The sequence below is a fragment of the Anthonomus grandis genome, chromosome 6, assembly GCF_022605725.1.
Source record: "Anthonomus grandis grandis chromosome 6, icAntGran1.3, whole genome shotgun sequence".
Lineage (NCBI taxonomy): Eukaryota > Metazoa > Arthropoda > Insecta > Coleoptera > Curculionidae > Anthonomus > Anthonomus grandis.
The window spans coordinates 16093551-16115056 of NC_065551.1; the positions used below are offsets into that span (position 1 = coordinate 16093551).

Below are 21506 nucleotides of genomic sequence, written 5' to 3' on the forward strand. Positions count from 1 at the left end.
TTTTATATTGCGTACGACCAATAAGGGATCGCGTTCGGACGTTATCGTAAGCCAATCCCAAGTTACGATACACTTTTTTACTTTTGGCCCACGTGGGTTGACTTATTAAAAAGAAAAATTATTCGCAGTATTGTCATTTAATAGGAAACGTGTTAAGGGATTTTAGTCATGCAAATGAATGGTAGGAATATTAGAATTGTTTATTAAGGGGCTATTTTTAGATGTGGAGGGTAAGCTTCTTCAAAAATAGGTTAATTAGTAGAATTAAGTGTTTACTTATTAAAGGGCTAAATATGATCGCTAACATTTATCTTAAACGCATTTTGAGTTAAGTTTTTCACAAAAATGCCCCAATTATCTTTTCAAAGGGCTTTGTTCTGTGTTTTTTCTTTAGTTTTTGGATAGAAAAAGAAAAAGGTCTTATTTGATTGTTTTTGTGAACTATTACGATGGTAAAAATTTCTGCTGTTTGTGCCACACTATAGAAAAAAAGGCGATACAAGACAATCTTTTCACAAGTAAATACCGATACTATCATGAAACTGTCATCATAAACGTAGAATAATAAAAACGTATTAAGAAATGTATAATAATTATAAAATATTTACTTTTCATAAAAATGCTAAAGATAGGTACGCTTACTCTAATGAAGTACGTTAAAAAAAACATATAAAGAGTTTATAAACGGTAATATTGTGTATATTTTAAAGCATAATCTGTTATTAATAAATATTTTTTGACGACATCACTAGTAAACATTTCTTATATTCGTGGAATCGACAATGCAGCGTTAAGATGTTTTTACCTTTTTCTTTAATATATACGTTATCTGCGTTCATTTCACTTTAAATATAGTCATTTTTTATAGAGTATCTTTTCATATTTTATTATAGAAAATGCTTTATAATATATTAAAGAGAAACAGTAGTATTATGTGTGCCGGTAAAAATAAGTGACATATTTTAGTAATAATATAAAGTGTTTTTTGGCCATTTCTACATAAGCATTGCATCAGAGAAACAAACTGCTTATAGTTCCATGGCAATGCTAATTCTAGCCTTTCAATATTCTAAGGTTCTTACTTACGTCACAGTAAAGAGTACAGTCATATCTTTACTTTTAAGTTCGATTAAAACAAACTATTAATCAATTTAAAGCAACTATTTAGAAAAATTTTTTTTGGAACATTGGCGTTAATGCATTTTTAACGCGGTCAATCAAAATTTAGCAATTTATAATTTCTTATATTAAAAGACTAAGGTTTTTTTTTTAAATTATTGAAATATTAAAGGCAATCTTTTTGTTACCAGGATACTGTACTAAATAAGCCAATCTAAGGAAAAAAAATTGCAAAAAATGGTATCACTGCGTGCTTAACCCGACTAATTCAGATAACAAAATTTAATTCTCACTAAAATATTCCATTGCCATAATATTACTAAATCAAATGAACTTACCTGTAATGAAGTTAGATTGTAATTATAAAAGTCCTCGTGAAGTAAATAAGACAAAAGCGTAGTATCCCTATTTCATAGCGCACACCGCAAATTTTAAAGTGAACCAATAGCACAGATGTAAATCGACATACCTCTCGGTCCTCCAACGTCATCCGGTTCATTATTTTAAAGACTAGTTAGTCCGCAGTGTCACAAAAAAGGGGTACCTACACTTAAAGACAGGGAGGGTGGGACTTATTTACTTCACGAGGACTTATATAATTACAATCGAACTTCATTACAGGTAAGTTCGTTTGATTTAGTAATTATATTACGTCCTCGTTCCGTAAATAAGACAACAATGTAGATGTTTAAAGAATTTGTGCATCTGTAGACTAACACAGGAATCTTTTATTACAAAATTAGAAATAAAAACAAACACTCTAGTGGCAAAAAACTTTTTAATAAGGCATAATTGTTGAATAAACTAAGTATAACCCTAAAGTTTAAGTAGAGACTTTAGACTGCAAATGAGACTCTACTCTAATCAAAAAACAAGAACAAAAAATATCCAAATCTATCAGCTGTTATATTCTTAGCTAATGACTAAAGGTAACAAAATAAATCAATCCAAACAAAACAAAAAACAAGTAAACAGAAAATATATACAAAATATAGAAATATATTCTATACACTAACTTCAATTTGTATTCAAATAATATATTTAAATAATAAGGTTACTTTAATTAATCTAATATAGCCCTTGCTTAAGAATACGGATCAGAAACAGGTCTCTTATAAAAGTTAGCAAATGTTTTTGAGTGATCGTAATAACATCCATCGAAACACCTCTACGATCTGCTAGAGAAGTAGATGCGTGTCTGGTAGAATGGGACCTGTATTCTGAGATATTAATGCTTGACTTAACCATAACATTCTGGATCCATCGAGAAATTGTTTATGATGACGCATTGTGATAGGGTCTTTTAAAGGTTATGAAAAGTCTATTGCAATCTGAATTTCGCATAGATTCTGTTTTGTTCAAATAAAATAATAAATTAGTAGCTACACAAATGGTCTTATCTTATTCATAAAAAGGTAAAGAAATGATGGGTTATTTTCTACTTGGCCCAGAAGTTTTTATTCGGTTACGAACGAATATTTGAACCCCCTGGGAGGAAGATTTGATATCTTGACTTTCTATTACTGAGAGGGTCTGAACTTTCTGGCCAGAAGTAAGGGCCAACAACATGGCCAATTTACTTGAAATTAGTTCCATAGAAACAACTTCATTTATTAAAGACCTGCAAAGGATCCCAAGTGTTAACATATTTAGGTAAACTGGGTCTTAAATGAAAGTCGCTCTTAAAAAACCTTTTTACACAGAAGTCTTCAGCTGAAGAGGGTCCTAAAATTTGGGCTATAGCAGAACGTTAGGAATTTAGTGTTCCATATGAACAGCCCCTGCTGTATTGCTCTTGCAAAAAATCTAAAACGACTTCAGGTTGTTGTCAGACTTAAACGTTGAGGCAGAAAAACAGTTCTTGTTTCTTCAATGACAGAACTGGTACCATTGTTTAAGGCCCGAGTCATACTGTTTCATGGTGGAAGAAGTAATTAATGCCAGGCAAACATCCACCACGGCCTTTGGTGTCCCCCTCTTTTCTAAGGCCTGCTGGATAAGTATCCTGCCACCAGGGTAAGTTGCCTCCAAAAAGGGTGCGACCGACACCTATCAAAACATAAAAGTGATTCTTCGTTAGGTTTTAAATAAACAGGAGGTATCTTTAGAAGAGATATAAAAACGGGGGTACCAAGGCTGGGTGGGCCAATAAGGTACAATTACAATACCCTCTGCTCTATCTTTAATAGTTTTCTGCGTTATTTTAAGAATTAAAGAAAATGGCGGGAAGGCATAAAATTAAAAATATTTCCAGTCAAGAGTAAAGGCATCTACCTTAAATGCATGAGGGTCTGGGTGCCAAGAAACAAACAGGGAACATTTGGAATTGATGCGAGTTGCAAACAAGTCTATGTCTGGTCGCCCAAATTTTAGGATTACCTATTTGTAAAATTTATCGTTCAATTCCCATTCCGTTTCGAAATCTAACCTTCGAGATTCTGAATCTGCAATCACATTCTCCTTAGTATTGATGTAAGAAGCATGGATAGCAAGATTCCTCTCTTCACACCATTGCAAAATTTCCCAACAGAGGGAATTTAATTTAGGGTACTGAATCCCTCCATTGGATTAATGTAGGCAATGGCCGTTGTATTATCGATATGCAGGAGAATGTTTTTATTACTAAGATTACTAGCACAGCATTTGAGACCAAAAAATTCAGATATCAATATTCAGATACCAAGAGCAAAAAATCATCATGAAAAAGTACTGAAAGTAAGCCTTTTCCTCTGAGGTGAGAAAGAACAGGTTTCATTAATTTAGTAAATATAAATGGGGCACAATTAAGGCCAAATGGCATACAATTATATTCAAATAATTTACCGCTAAACATAAATCTCAAAAATCTCTTATAATTTTTATTGATGGCAATTAAATAATAAGCATTTTTAAGATCCAGAGTAGACATGAAAAAATTTTCATGAATAATGTTGGAAATCGTTCTTTGGTCTTCCACCTTAAAATGTTGTAAAGAGACAAATTCATTTAAAATTAAACATTTAGAACCGTCAGGTTTTGACACTAAAAATATACTAGAGATATATTCTCCTCTACAATGATCTACTTTACTAATAGCACCAGAAGCCAACAATTCGTCAAGTGACTCCTTTAAGGCAGTTTTTTCCGAGTCTGTCCACTGCCTCTCGGAAGGCCTTAAGCATTATCTAGGCTTAGTTAAAAAGGGAATTTTAAATCTCCAGGATAAAATATTTTTGTCATGTTAAATTATTAAATTTCATTTCATTATGCCCAAACTTAAGGAAAAATCAAAATTTAAGGATTTTTTTACGAACTTAATTTTATTCAAATGCTTCTGCGTCTCAATTGTTTACAAATAAATAAAAAATATTCAATATTAATTATAATAATTAGAATACAACACTATAAATTGAGTTGAAATGTACATATTATCCATCACACCCAATTAATCATAAAAAATATTCATTTAGAAAAAACTTCGTAGAAACTTCAATTATTACGTTACAGATTAGCGGATAAGCGATTTAGATTAAAAACGGAGTTATTTATACCGGTAATTTTGTATGAAAATGTTTGATAAGCGATTTGTTATAATCTCTATCAGTCAAACTCGGGGTTGTTATTAAGTAATAATTATTTATTAATGAACAATTTTGGTTTCAAGGTATTTTTTGTTATTAGGTGCTTCCGTTAATAATGAATATTTGGGAAATAATTATAAAAAGATATGAGATAAGTATTAAGTGGAAAATTAGTGATTATTCATAGATATATTGTTCTGCTTTTGTAAATTTTCAATACGTCAACCTCTATTTATATTCACCCCAAATAAAACAAAGTTTCATGATGTGGGGCAAAACATTCGATGTATAAAATTGACCCAATATTCAAATTAGAGTTTCGAATGTCTTAGGATAAAAGTGAAAATATTTCAAAGGACCATAATAAAATTAGGTGATATATATGTATTTGAAACCTGAAAGAATTTTTATTGTATAAAACATATCTATTCTGGCATATAAGAGCTAAAAATGTTTATAAACATTTTCATTTAATTTATATTAGCAATTAAATATGATCTGAAAGAGCAAACAAAAAAGCTAGAAAAGATTGAATTCTTAAGAAAAAAATTTTCATGTCCATTTAAATGATTATAATTTCAGCAAATATAAACCACGATTTTTTTTACGTGACCTACTTCAACATTTTAATGAAATATTTAAAATTCCAGTCAAGTAAAAGCATCTTATATTCAAATGCTTTAAAGCAAATAAAATTTGTCATTTAAATGAACTAAGCCAATAATAACTTGCGGTCAAATTTAATTCTCGTAAAACTTAAACTATAGACGATATTTCGTCACGTTAATCTTTTGAAAGCACGGCACAAAGTGCTCGAATATTTACAAAAGTTCTTTTTATTTAGTGCTTTTATATTACCTTGATTGTAAGACCAATATAGGAAAATAACCAATAACCCGTAATTTTTTTATTATTGCCTTTATTCATATAATGTTGTTTTCAGGTTAAAATTACATTAAACTTCATTGTTGTGCATGTTTATATGGTAAGGTTGTGTAGGTTATGGAAAATATTTAATAAAAAAAATATATTCAATAAAAAGCATATTATGTCTGTTTAAGTTATGCGTTCCTGAATATTTTACCTATACGAATTTAATTTAATTTTCTCCAAGGAATATTTTCTTTTCTTCTCGAGACAGAAGGAATTTCCTTATTTAGCGTCCAAAAAGATGTAATTTCACTCTTGTTTTATGTAAAAAAAAACGGAATTTTCTGTAAAGCGAGAACACAACTTATAAAATTTTTTAATGGTGTTTAGGAAGTTTTGTTTTTTTTCTAGACACTTTTTTCCTAGTACAAAATTGCCAATAAAAGCTTACCGTTCATTTCCTCTTTTCAAGCCTATTCATATTCTACAGCGACGTTTCAGGACTAATGAACGGTTCCATTTGGAATGACTCAGCTAATTGCCGCTAAAAAATAGCTCTAGAGTTAAGCCTGTAAAACTTTTAAATCTATAAGACTTATATAAAAGTAGAATTATTTAAATGAAATGAGCAGATAAAAGCATTATTAAAATGGACATGATATGTCCATTTTACTACATTTTCTTCTTGTTAATTTTGAAAATTTTTCAAACCCTAGTTTATAACAGAAAAATGGAAACTTTAAAAATGAGCTTTAGGTCAAATGATATGGGCCAGTTCGGAAGAGCATTTACCATATTAGGTATTAATAAAACAGAGTAACATACGCCACCTTCCTTCTATGCAAGATTCTAGTTACCTCTGGCTCTTTCCAATAAAATATTCTTCTCTTCTGAATTGAATCACGCTGATTTAAAGTGTGTTCCGGTACATACTACATATGCGAAAACAATGTTTACGAGATTAATGAATCTGAGCTGTGAAACAAGTAAAAAGCTGATGCGATGTATACATGTGTTTTTGTTTTAAAGAGAGACCCAAATTGTTGAGTAGCCGCTTTAGCTATTTGCGCTACCTGACCATGTCAAATCATACTGCATCCAACCTGCACACGATACAAAAGAACTGATGTAGGAAACGGTAAAATAAATGTTGTTTGTTTATAATAAGACTTGGGGCATCAAAAGCAGCCTGCTTGGGCGACTTAAATTAAAGACACCAATAAACTGATATCAGCAAACCTGTTAATTGTATTAAAAGTCCGATCGAAAGGTACGTTGATATATAGCAGAAAAAGTGTAGGGAGGCAAGATACATTTCTAAGAGACATCAGCGTTAATTTTAAACTTCTGCAGGTATGTCCATATGTATAATATGTATAACCTGGGTGTTATTGTTGGACAATCGGTTATCGAGAAACCTGCCAAGCCAAGCAACGATAGTTGGTGGCAAACCATAAGAATACAGTTTAAGAGGTTTTTTTATGCGAGACCCTATTGTATGTCTTTAAAATATTTATAGCTTTGGCATGAAATTCACAAATATAGTTTTAATTTTGGTATTTCGAAATTTGCTGGTTGACAATTTCATTACGTTGGTTATTCACTCAAGTTTTTAGTCTGCAGGGAGGAGACTTCTTTTATATGAATATTTGAGAAAATAGTTTGATCAGCGGTAGTATCAGTATCACTGAATACGTTTTTAATATATTGGCAGTACTTCATTAGCACTGATAACCTTGTTAGTATTTGAGCCTTTGGGAACTTTTTTTAGGATCTTTTTGACGGAAGATTACCTCTGGTATCGAAGAAGCGTCTTTTGGATATGTCAATGGTGTTTTTCGTTGGGGATCTATAGTACAGTATGATGCAAACATCTAACGTAGCAAGTCTGCCTTTTTTAATGCGGTCATTTCAATGGATACATTTTCCCTAGTTAATGGTGGAAGATTTGACCAACAGGAAACTTGACCAATGTCCTTTAATATAGACCAGAATGATCTTAATGCATTTGGGCCATTAAGAAGTTTGTTCTTTACTCTTTTATTATATTGTTCCTTGCATGCCAGGTATCGATTATTTATTTTCATGCGTTTCTCAATACAACAAAGTTGATAGAATTTGCAGGGCTTGTGTCTTGGCGCCATTTGCTAAAAGCAGCATTTTTGTTGTTGACTTTATTGGTGTTCGTTAAGTTTTATCTAAGTACTCAAGAGCTTTTTAAGGTGTTTGGAATATAAGCCTACATACCTACCAAAATCAGGTCATAAATCTTAAAAACGCTGAGAGATCACTAGTCTTGAAACATACATGAGAGAGAAACTGTTATCTCCAGTTGGCTAATCGTTCATGTCAAACTCAACGCGATATTGGTGGATTCTGAGTTTGCATTTCTAGTTGATATGCCTGGGTTATAAATTTGGAAACTGATCTTCCTAATAGTACATCTGCGGTAATACTGTATGAGCTTGGATTCGTCACGAGCAACAGATCTAGGAGGTTGAGAAAGTCCTTTGTCCACTTGTCATCATCAGTCTCGTAAGAATACGTCAACCAGTTGATATTGCAGACGTTAAGTCTCGTGCAATTATTGTAATTGCAAGATCGATGAAAGCTTTTTGTATTATCTCATTATATGCTGGGTAGTCTGTGAAAAAGCCAGCAAAAATGCTTTGTAAGTCTTTTGGATGTTATTATGAACTATATAACATCGAATTCTGTGGCTTCTTCCATCTGGCAAAATAGGTCGCTTCTAATGAAGAGGGAGAGTCCGAAGTTTTATCTAAATCGGGTGTAGAGAGCATATCTAGGATACAACATATAAACCAACATTGGTTGTTTTCGAGTTGACCTTCATCTCTATAAGAGCTAAAATATTAAGTATATGCGGATGTTGGTGCACGTCATTTATATTTGTGTTCAGACCTCTTATATTACATAGATCCACTCTGAAATTGTTCACGCCTGATGGAATCTCCAGATTCCAGCCTTCATTCGTGGATCCTAATTGGAGGCTACTTTAATACTGGAATATTTTGATCCAGAAGAGATCAATAAAATCCTGGAAATCAAATACGTCGGCATGGCGATGAAACTTGTATCCCGGACCAATTCACTTTGTCTAAATCCTATGTGGCGGTATCTTAATGGGTGAAGCGCGTGGGCCACGTTTACCATCTATTGCTCTTGATATTAAAACCCATGTAGAAAAATAACCATATGACCCGTAAGTTTTTTGATATTTTCTTTAAATAATCCCTTTTTTAAATAGAAAGTACATCGCGGTATAACAATTTCATTGTTGTGCATGCTTATGTGGTAAGGATGCGTAGAATATGTGGAATATATATTAAAAAAATACATTTCTTATAAAATGTATATCATGTCTATTTATATCCTAGAATATTTTACATATATAAAATTAATTTAATTTGCCTCAAAAGACATTTCCTTTTCTTTTTGAGACATAAAGGAATTTTCATATTTGCTAGCCAAAAAAAGTAATTTCATTTTTATTTTATATATTTATTTTACATATTTTATTTTTATTTTTGCTGCCGAAAAATTCCACAATTTTTATGTAAACTAAGAATACAGCTTATTATTTTTTTTAAAGTACTCAAGAAGCTTTTATCACAACTTTTTGCTCATGCAAAATTTTTAATAAAAATCTTATAACTTCCTCTTTCCAAACCCATTTATATTATATAATGACATTTCAAAATTAATTTATGGTTCCATTTGGAATGACACAGCGGTAAAAGATTGTTGTAGACTCAAGCCCTTAAGACTTTTCTCTTTGTAAGACTTTTATTAAAGTAGAATTAGTTAAATAGAGAAGGTAGAAGAAAGCATAATTTAAATGGACATGAGGCCCATTTTACAAATTTTTTGCTTGTTAATTTGTCCACAATTATCATGTACTTAAAAAATCGTATTACCAAATCGATATTTCTTAAAAAAAGTAATATAATGTATTTTAATATTTCAGAATCTAATCCTTAACAACCAAATGTTAAAAAATTTTAAAATATTTATTCTACAAAGGGGCTCTTAAAAATAATACAACATCTAATTCCAGCCAGTCGCGCATCTAGTTTTTTATTTTTTCCCAAAAACCGATATTTAAGGACTAAAATGTTAAGAAAACATAACTTTTATGATTATGCACGCTTTACTACAAATGTTAGGTTTTCATTTCATAAAACTCAAATAAATACTAAATTAAGTATATTCAAAGTGTCTTCAAAGTCGAGTCATTAATTTGACACCTTGTAAGAGACTTGTTAAAGGAAGTTAATATAAGAGAAATCACCTATATAAATTTGCATAGTAAGAGAGTTACTACATTTTAAATAATTTTTAAAAAACATTCCTTAATTCAATGGTTACCGTTTTTACAAAAACTGTGTAAAATTCTCCCTTTTAAAAAATGTAAAAATACTTTTAATGCGCTCTGGAAGTTTTTCCGGAGTATTTACAGTTCTATTATGATACCAATTTTTTTAAAAAGCCCCACAGAAAAAAATCGCAAGACATTAAGTCTGGGGAGCGAGGAGGCCATAAAATAGGTCAATTGCGCCTTATTAATCTATTCAGAAATTTAGATGTTCATCAACTTGTCGTCTGAAATGAGGTTAAGGCCTATGACGTAGAAACCACATATTCTATCTTACAATTAGAGAAACATCTTATAATTATGGCAGATTATGTCGGAGAAAATCTAAAAATAAATTCTACCATCATTTATTATGTCAGCTCAACTATTTAATGAAAATCTATGTTGAAAATTAGACCCTTTTATATACAGATTTTGCCCAAACATGATTGTTGTGAAAATTTTGCATTTGGTCTTGTCTAAATGTAGACTCAAATTAATAGTAGTAGTTTTTAGTTATTAATAGTAGTAAACATTTTTTTCAACATGCTTATAACTCCAAAACCAGGAAAATGAGAATGTTGAAAATTTGTACAAATATTTCTGGAATAAAATGGGTGGACACCTACTTCAGCGTTTTTTGGAAAATGTACAGGAAATTTGAAACAAAAATTTTTTGAGTGAAGGAATTTTTTCCTGAATATTTTTGTTTCAATATACTCATAACTCCAGAACCAAGAAGGTTAAAATGTTGAAAGTTTGCACAAATATTCCCCGAATCAAATGATTTGACATCTATTTCAGCGTTTTTCTAAAAATATCCAGGAAGTTGAAAAAAAAAATTTTTGAATGAAATGATTTTCTCATAAAAATATTTTTTAATATACTCAGAACTTAACAACCAAGAAGGTTAGAATGTTGAAAATTTGCACAAATATTCCTGGAATGAAATAAGTGGACATCTATTTCAGGTTTTTTTTGGAAAATGTACAGGAAGTTGAAAAAAATTTTTTTGAGTTAAACTATTTCTCCTCAAACTTTTTTCCAATATGCTCATAATTTTAAAGCCATGAAGGTTAGAATGTTGAAAACGTTTACAAATGTTTCCCGAATCAAATGATTGGACACCTATTTCAGCGTTTTTTGGAAAATTTGCAGGAGATTGAAATAAAAATAGTTTTTTGAGTGAAATGATTTCTATCTCTACCCAAAATTAATTTTGTAAAATCTTCAATTCTGCCAAACTGTTTTAAAAACCGCTGACAAACTAAAACTTTTTTAGGATAATCTTTAGGTTGCAACCTTTGTACCGCTAATAATGATAAGGATACTACTACTTTTGTGGTATTGTCTTCCACACTTGAGAAAATTCAACTTGAGCTGCTATAGCTCTAGTAGTTGTTGTTGGTTCGTTTTATCTAGTTCTAAAATATCTTCCTCAATTTGTAACATTTCAGATTCAAAAGCCCCTCTAGCGTCGCCTCTTTATTGTTTTTCTAAATATTATGTATCACGAAGTCTAATAACAACATTTACAAATACGTGAGGCCAAATGATTTCCTTAAGAAAACCTTTTCGAATATTTGAAATTTTGAATATTTGATCCATTAGTTTATTCTTTTGTCAACATTAGCCATTTTTCTGTACAAAATATTCAGACAAATGAAATACAAACTATTAAAAGACTAAGTAATCAGATAAAAGATTCGTACCGAGAAGCATATAATAATAGACATTTTGATACGTACGAAGAACAGTAAAATTATTTGTTAACATTTTTTATAAATGTTTATTATTTTACTCTTTTATTTGGAATGTTTATATAGGTGAATTTTGGTATATCAACCCGTTGACGGAATCTATAAGTAGTTTGTATGTATACCTGTATACTTGTATGTATATATCATACTTTGTTTTATCATTCGTTTTTTCCTTTATTTATGTAGTTGTAGTTTGTATGTGTATTTATTTTATTTTTGTTTTACAATTTTAACTCTGTATTTTGTTTTATTTTTGCTATTTTATTTTAGGCTTAAATTTTACTTATACCTTTTTTGTATTTGAGACTTTTTGTATTTTTGTATATGTATGCCACAGTCATTATTACATTTTCTTCTTTTTATTACGTTTTGTACAAGCGCACACTTTTTTTAATTTATTTGAAATTTTTTTAATTTTCATTGATTTAAATTTTTAAGTGTTTAGATATGTATTATGTTATCTATATTATGTATTATTATTAATATTATTATTATTATAGTTAAAATAAGTGACTAAACTTTCTAAACACCTTACATAATGCATATTTTACAAAACATATTTTAAATTTGTATAATCGAAAAAAATCGAATAAGATGTGACAGAAATGTTTTAAAGAATTTGGGGTATATAGATAGATATAGTCGCCTTCGCTCTTATCGTGCGGGTTCAAAGGTCACTACGTAATATGAATCAAATTGAAAAATCAGTGGCTGCCAAAATGTTATTTCCTTGAGAGTTTGACAATACATTGAACGCCGTCATGTGACATATTAAAGCCGCGTATACACCTTAGATCATAATTATTAACTGACGTGATGCCTTTAACGCCGTAAAAATGTCTGCGGATTACTACATATCCAAGATTCGACATGTAAAACATACGTTGGTTATTTCCTTTCATGACGCGAAAATGGTTGTTACCTAAATTTTTGAGAAAAATGTGCATAACATACTAATTTGTCGATTTCAGGGTACAGCGTCTAATTTTTAACGATTATTTGATCTTGTCTTCTTCTTTGTTTATGTGTGATTGTGTTTTTTTGTAATAATTATTGGGAAACTATACATTTTGGTATAATGACAAACAATTAATTTGTATTATGTGTGATGCAGTGCAGTCAGAGACCAGAAAACTACTTTCTTTGTTTAAAGTCAAGTTCATGTTACAATCTCACTTTTAAAAAGACATTTTAATTTTATGATTTATTATTTGTCGTTCGACCCAATCTATACGTTGATGCTTAGAAAATTAAAAAAGTTGGGTTATCTTTTCTTTTATATCAGTTAAAAGTCAAAAAAAGATAAAAAATAACTAAAAAAAACTGGTGAATGCGGCGGGAATTTCAATCTCCCAGGGCATCCACCAATTTATTTACTTAGCTTTTTTTAAAAAGATAAATACGAGGGGAGCAATGACAGTTCTTTAAAATGTCGTTTTCTTATGAATATTTATTTATTTACACATTACAAGGCAAAAAAAGATTGAAACTATTAAAAAAATGGAGAAGGCGCCGGGCATATCTATCTCCCAGTGCATTCACCAATTTATTTACTTAGCTTTGTTTAAAAAAAAAATTTTGTACTTTTTAATCATACCTAAATAATAAACGAAATGCAAAAAGAAAACTAATTAGTTTAATAACGAAAAAGAAAATGAGGTATTGCTTAGAATATACAATAAGAAATAGCTAAGGCGCTTGGAATTAGTTTAAGAATGGTGCAAAAGGTTGTATATGAAAATAAGAACAATCTTATTTCCAAGCAGGAAACAAAGTGTAAAAGGAAGAAGCCGAAGACTGAAGATTTAAGTGAATGTGTAAAAATGAAGTAACAAATTTAACTAAAAAAAGATACTAATTATAACCATCATTATCACTAACAGAGCCGGAAAACTCTTCGTCATTTTCCGAATCTTCTTCAAATGGAGCAATGATCAATGGTTCAACTTGGATATCGAGTACTTTTTCTCTCTTCCACCAGGTTCTAATAATGTTTTCTGTGTGATCCATTAATTTCCGCCAATACTCCTTTGTGATGTGATTCAATACCTCATTCCAAACAGCTTCAACCTGGTCAGATCTAAGCCCAGCATCCACATGCTTCTCATAATATGATTTTGACCCTGCCCATATAAGCTCAATGGCATTAAACTGACAATGGTATGGTGGCAATCTTAAAACTTCATGGCTTAGAAAAATTGAAAGGCTAGAAGTAGCATGCCGTGGAACTATGGGCAGGTTTGTTTTCTTGCAACATCTCTGATGCAATGATGCCAAATGCTTATAAAGAAATGGCAATAATCACTTTATAATATCATAAAAATTTTTAGTTGTTTCCGAAGGCTCAAAACAATACTACTGCTCCCTATATTTTTTGTTTAATAAAATATCAAGCATTTTTTTTAAATAATTTTGATAAGATACTCTATATCGAAGTCAATATTTGTACGTTATATAAATGAAAATATAGTACGAAGAAACGAGAAAACGGTAATGGCATCGCAACGCCGCTCGATCGCATTGTTGATGCCACGGATACGAGCACTCTCTACCAGTGACGTCGTCAACAAATATTTACCTGCTAAATTTTAATTAATTATTAGAGAGTTTGAGTATAAGTAATATTACCATTTATAAGCTATTTACGTGTTTTTTTAACGGACTCCATTAGAGGAAAGTCCTAATAAGAGGCAGCATTTTTGTCAAAGCATTTTTTTGGAAATTAAATATTTTATTAATATAATATTATAGATTTCTTATAAATCATGTTTTAGAGTTTGTTGTCATGTTTAAGACACAAATTTTTAACATTTTGCAAAATTTTATTGGTAATGTTATATTGGACAAAACTCAGTATTACATCACTTATTTTATATCACATAATATATACTTCTATGGTGCTGACTTTTTCAAAGGGACAGTATTGCTTCAGCGGTAAGAGTTAAAACTACAAGGTTGTTCAAATTGTGAAGGAGTTGCAGGTTTTTTATAGGTTATAAGATTTTTATTATGAGTATTTAGCCTGTACAATGGTTTTGAGACATTTAACAGTGACCTATATAATACCTAATACCAATTATTATATCATATTAATTTATACTAAAAAACAAGGATTACCTAAGAATAAAGACTATGATACACTACAATAGATTAGATTGGATAGTTTATTAGTAGTAATATACAAACAAGTACTTTTACAAGTCAAATAAAATATGTAGTATGTTGGGCTTTCTCGAAAATCATGTTATTATTTCTTAAGTATTTTCATAATGACTTGAGACATCTAATTCAATTTCTTTGGCGCAAATTTGTTTGTTGCAATCTTCGAATTTTAATTTTTTGTTCTTTTTTTTTACATAATTTGGTGACAAGTGATTTAGCTTTTGAAACGGTGGAATCATCAATGCTTAGGTCCTCAGGATATTATTTTGATTTTACCCTAGAATAAAATACATGAAAATATAGTATTACCAAAATTAAAAAGAAAAAATTTAAAAAAATTATTATGATAATCCAATTGATCAATAAAATGTATGTTATTATAAAGAAACTTGGTAATATCATACATTTGATTAATTGCATTTAATTAAACAAATATAACACAATAAAATACTATATCACTTTTAAATGAAATATCTAGAATAGGATGATACATGGCATAAAACTAGTAGTCTATTTTGAGTGTATTTTTACCTTTTCCTTTGCAGAGTCAGGAAATGTGTAGCAGTTAAACAAAAACGGCTTGGATGAGAAATAGTAATTGTGACCTAGACCCCACAGTAACTATTAATCTCAGATGCAGTTATTGTTGATGATGAATGATCAGATCTATAATTATACAAAATTTGGTGTATCAAGAATATTAATCTATTTTAATTATCCATACGTGTCTATATTAGCTTCACTGTTTGTACTATATACCATTTGGAAGCTAAAGAATTTTTTGCACTCTTCAGGAAAACTACCCCTGCAGCTTTGAAGGGTAAATCACTTGGTAAATTAACTGAATTATCGGCTGCTGTGTTTTTAACCAGTGCATCAGAAATCCTAGTAAAAAAATAGTTTTACACACATACCTAATTTAATAAGTATTAGGTATAAATAAAGCTTATATGAGTAACACTAATACTTTTTGTAACGATTTTTTTATGCTAGAAAAATATATTTTAAAAAAAATTACCTTTGAGGTAGAGCTTATTTTTTTAATAAAGTCTGGCTACTGATAGTATTATCTTCCTTATACATAAGAAATCACTTATCTTATGTATAAGAAACTCATCTTATGTATAAACCATCTTATTTGTATATTATGTAGTCACTCATCTTATGTATAAGAAATCACTTCTAAGGATGTGATCTGAATAAATATGTTCTTTTTAATTGTGTTGATTTCCATTAATGAAATCCATTGTTCCCTTTGGGTATATATTAGGATTAGGCAATCTATAATAAGTATTAAAAAAAATTACAGTAATAAATTAATATGTGGTGCCAATTACTATATATATTATTATTATTATTGTAAGTTGCAATATGGTAAAACAAAATAAAATTATCGACCAAATTTTAAGGAAAGACAAAATTTACTTTATACATAGATATCAATATCTAAATAATTTTCAAAATTCGTTAGGCAATAAAAAATTAGTAATTGCATCTATCTACCTAATGTCTATATTAAAAAAACATAACTATGTATAGATAGGTACTATGTACATGGGTATTATGCCTTCTTTCTCTCAAAACAACAAAAAAAAAACATAAAATCCTGTAAAAAATATTTAGATTTAAAAATATAAATATTTTGGTATTTTACGCTCACTTTCGCATTCAAGTTTTTATTAGGTTTATATTTATAAGATCCCCTATTCTACGTTTATGATGATGGTAACCCTATGATGTGATGTTATGAAAGTATCCGTACTTACTTGTGAAAAGATCGGCTTGAATCACCTTTTTATCATGATGCGGCACAAACGACACAAGTTTTTGCCATCCTAGCAAATTAAAAAAACACTAAAATGTGGCCTTTTTCCTTTTTAAACCAAAAATGAAAGAAAATACACGAATCCCGAAAATAAACAAAATGCCGTATGACAGATGACACTACGTGTATGGCTCAGGCGTTTAAGCTCCGGTGTTGTCGCTTCAAATTTTTTAGAAGCAGTTTTAGGGATAAGAATGTTAATAATTTTGTTTTTATTTTGCTTAAGGATATTATATTTATTCTTAAAATAGGTTAATTGTAGTATTTATACTTTTTGTTTTAAATCTTGCTATAAAATACAACACAAATAATTTAAATTAACGTTATAATGGTTGTTAAAATATAGCTAAAAATTTCCTCCGTTGGAAATTTGCGTCGACTTGATAACAGAGAATCGGCAAATATGTTTGTAAACAAAACACCCCTCTTGCCCCTGTGCACATGTTGGACTCAAACAAAGTTGTTGTTTACTAATTCTAGCCTTTTAATGTTCTAAGCTTCATGGTTATATTCACGTACTATTTCGTCAACAGCATATATTTTTGGTCTTTTCAGCGATTTTGCAATTGAAAGAACTTCGGATTTTAGCATATATGGCAAGGGATTCTGATTTTCTTTTACTAACCATTCATAAATTTCGCTTTTTTTCCAACGTCCATTTGGTTGTTTATTTAAAATTCTTGAATGATACGACGCATTGTCTAATACTATTAAGGAAGGTTCTTGCAAGTTCGGTATTAACTGTTACTTTAACTATTTTTCAAACATTTCGCAATTCATATTGTCATGATAATCCATACTTTTAGACTTAGAAGAAAAAATTAAACTTGCACCTGGAACGAATCCCGTTGAAGACCCGGCATGTAAAATTATAAATCGTTTTCCCTGACCACATCCTTATTTTCTTTTCACGCTTTTCACAGATTCATCTTGCTAAGATTTTATTCCACTCCCGTTTGAAAATATCTAAGTTTTATCTAAGAATACCACTTTCCTTAACTTTGATTTTTCATTTTGTGTATATTGTCTTAAAAATCCTATTCGTTGGCTCACAATATTTGGTAGTTCACACAATCTTCTATTGCAGTCTTTTTTATAGCGAAAACCTATGCTTTTAATTATTAATTTTGATAAAGCAGAAAGTCCAATTTCCAAAGTGCCGCGTTGCTTTAAAACATCCCTCAGAAATGGCAGCGTTATATTTGTTTTTAGCCTATATAGTTCATAAATCCTATCCCTTACTTCAATTTTTACACATTCACTTAAATCTTCAGTCTTTGACTTCTTCCTTTTACACTTTTTTTCCTTCAGCAATAAGATTGTTCTTGTTTTCATATACAACCTTTTACACCATTCTTAAGCTATTTCCAAGCGCTTTAGCTACTTCTTCTTGTACATTCTTAGGCAACCCTTTATTTTCTTTTTCGTTCTCGAAGTAATTAATAACATTAAGTACCATGTTTTTGGCTTGAGGATTTAGAAATCCACAAAAAGGCTTTTTCTTTTCCATAATTTGAAATTTAAATTATCTTGTGACAAATAATGTCATCCGTCAATCGAAACGAGACAGGCATGTTTGTTATGAAAGTAATTGCTTTAGAACCACTGACATTTATCATTTTATCTTCTTTTGATACATTAACGCTGCATATATCTGTTTCGTTTATCTGACGCGTTGTAGTAAAAAAACGTTGTTGTGCAAATTGAAATGAAACGTAACTACAAAAGTTTGTCGCTGATAATCCGATACACCCGCACGATATGAGCGATTTTGACTATATGTCGATGTATATATTTTTTTTTACTTTAAGTAATTAAATCTGGCCTGAAATAGCAAACAAAGAAGTTAGATAAAATGTAATTTTCAAGAAAACATTAATCAGGTCTTTTTAAATTATGCTTAGAATATTTCAGTTAATATAAGCAAAGTATATAGATTTCAACTGTTCTCTTGTTAGACTGTGATATAAGGCACGAATTCTTTATAATTTTTTTTTTTAATCTTAGGTTAGGTTTTTAATCTTTTAATGAAGTTTCATTAACATAAAGATTCTTTTCATTTATTAACAAGCAAATAAAATTCCTAAATGAACAAAATCTATAATAATTTTCCGCCAAATTTATATCTTGCAAATCTTAACATATAGACGATATTTCGTCGCGTTAATCTTCAGAAAGCGCTCGAATATTTACAAAAGTTCGCTTGATTTAGTGCTTTTGTATAACCTTGATTATAGTACCAATATAGGGAAATATCTATTTGACCCGTAAAATTGTTATTCTTTATAATGCCCTTTTTAGATTTAAAGTACAATAAATTTCATTGTTGTCCATGTTTATTTGATAAGTTTGTGCAGGTTATCCGAAACTTAATTTTAGAAGAAAGAAATCGATTTTAATAAAATTTACCTGATATCTACTTATATTTCTGAATATTTTACATATATGAAATTAATTTAATTTTCGTCGATGGGGATTTCATTTTTAATTCCAGACATAAGGAATTTCCTTATTTGATTGCCAAAAAAGGGAATTTAATTTTTATTTTCTGATAAAAAAAAAGTTCCTGTAAACTGGGAACACAACTTATATTAATTTTTTTTTATGATATTCTAAAAGCTTTTTTATCAAACTTTTGCTTGTGCAAAATTGCCAATAAAAATCTTATTATTTCCTCTCTGCGAACCCATTCATATTCTGTACCGACATTTCAAAACTAATTTATCGTCCCATTTGAAATGACACAGCTAATTGCCGATAAAAGATATAGGCAGACAATTTATTATTTGCCCTGAGCTCTACGTACGTTAATCCAATAGTAACATGCACGTAAATATGTACAGACGAGTCTAGCGGACTTTGGCAAGTACGTACAGATACAAAAGTTGAATGTAGTTCGAAAATAATTATGTTTTGATTGCTAAATAGGGCAAGTTGCTATAAGTTGCAAGGAGTCTGGGTTGAATCAAATAATACATATGGGTTTAAACCATGAATTTAAAATTAATAATAGTTAAATTCGATAAAAGCGATCTTAACATACAGTGATCTAAAACGAACATCGTTATGGCTTTTCTTTGGCTTTTTCTAACTTATTACTAAAATCTCAATGAAAATGAGCTATTTTATAATCATTAAAGTAACAACAGAGAAGATTAAAATTTTCAAGAACTCTATCGTAGAAATTTTAGGGTGTTCTATTGCCTTGCTGCGAGAGCATGACAAAACTTTATTTAATCAAGTTTCATCGATCCGCAAAAGTTCTATAATGAGTATTTCCTAATTCATCCTCCAAGTTAAGATATTTTGTACGTTAACCAATAAGTGAATTAGGAAAACAAATGCTTTGAAAATCAGCTATATTGGCTACATTACCTAAATAATCAATTATTGATTTGCATATTGCAAGATATATTTATTTCTGATAGACTTTCATCGAATTGCGGCACACCGTTTAGGTATTCAGGTTTAAATTTAGTTATCTTAGTTTTCAGATCTAAATTGAGTGTATTAAAAATTAAGTTTTAGATTTCTTTTACTTTTGGAACTGTTCAATTCTTTACTAGGAGTTAACACTGCCATTTTTTCCAAAGTAGTACCGATATCCTGGGTTTGTAATACTATCCAATTAAATTCACGCTGTATTTAGCTGAACTAGTATATTATTAACTTGTGATCTTTGCGAGTAGTATAATATTCACTGAAATTAAACCTGACCAATTGTTCGATTGCCAACAAAATATGCTATATATTGATGTTTTGAAATCCTACCAATGACTGCGCCAATTAAAAATCGATAACACTAGACTCGCTTCTTAAAAACATAACTTATTTATAAAATATAAAATTTGTAAAATAAGAAAACCATAATGAAAATAAAAAAAGTAAAATGAAAAAACTGAAAATAAACAGTGCAACTTTAATAATAAATATAGAGGGAGTGGTGTACTTACGTGTAAGTATACTACGTAAGTCATGTGCTCATTAAAGATTTTTTAACAAAAGTCTTTATGTGCATCATGTATCAAAAATCCTTAAATTTCCATTTGATAAAACTTTTAAATGGTTTTAAACTTATTCAATACTATACTGATAAAAAATTTTAGCTTCAGGGCGAGATAAAAGGCTTAGCTTCTTTAGCTGACCTTCAATGTCTTGAGAGTCAACTTAGAAAATTTTTTTTAGCATCTCATTTTATCACTTATTTTTTAATAGGATATGAGTAAATTATCTCTTGATTACCTTTACTGGACTCTTATTATGGTGATCATTTGGATATTTTCAATAATTTTATTTCGGGCAGTCATCTTCCTTCCATAGTCTTCAAGCTCCTCTTCTTCGCCAGTTTTTTTTTCAATAACTTTCTTATTATCAGCTTTTAGTAAATTAGTCTCACCTCTATTTCTTTATCAATTATTACAATTTTCTTCATTTTCCTTCTGTCTTCTAACTGCGGTCTTTATTTTTTTCTACTTGATTTTTCCATGATCTTCGACATTTTACAAATTTGTATAAACGACATTAACGAACATCCGGAAATTTAGATTTTTTTAAGCCACTCTTTTACCTCAAAACTTTTTCAATCGACTGAAATAGAAATTTTTTCTTAGTCCATTCTTTGGAATCCGATATGATATAAGAGGACTTTGATAGCTTGAAAATGCGAGAGAATCTCTCCTAATAACTTTAGCTGATTGGCAAAGATGATTTTAACTATTGGCATTTAAAGAAAATATTCCAAGCAGTTGAAACAACTTCTGACCAAGTTTTTGGAAGAAATTAATGCTTTCGATAACCTGGAATATGACTTTAATTTCTGGGAATTAAAAAAATAA

The 21506-nt window shown here is 29.8% G+C and overlaps 1 long non-coding RNA gene across 1 annotated transcript; it reads right to left on the reverse strand.

Annotated features, from left to right (window-relative positions):
- Positions 1 to 15392: 15392 nt before the first annotated feature.
- LOC126737537 (uncharacterized) lies at positions 15393 to 16761 on the reverse strand. The gene is made up of 3 exons (XR_007661050.1): positions 16613 to 16761; positions 15571 to 15731; positions 15393 to 15512 (listed from the first exon to the last, which is right to left on the reverse strand). It is a non-coding gene; the product is annotated as an uncharacterized LOC126737537 (long non-coding RNA).
- Between the last annotated feature and the right edge of the window lie 4745 nt (positions 16762 to 21506).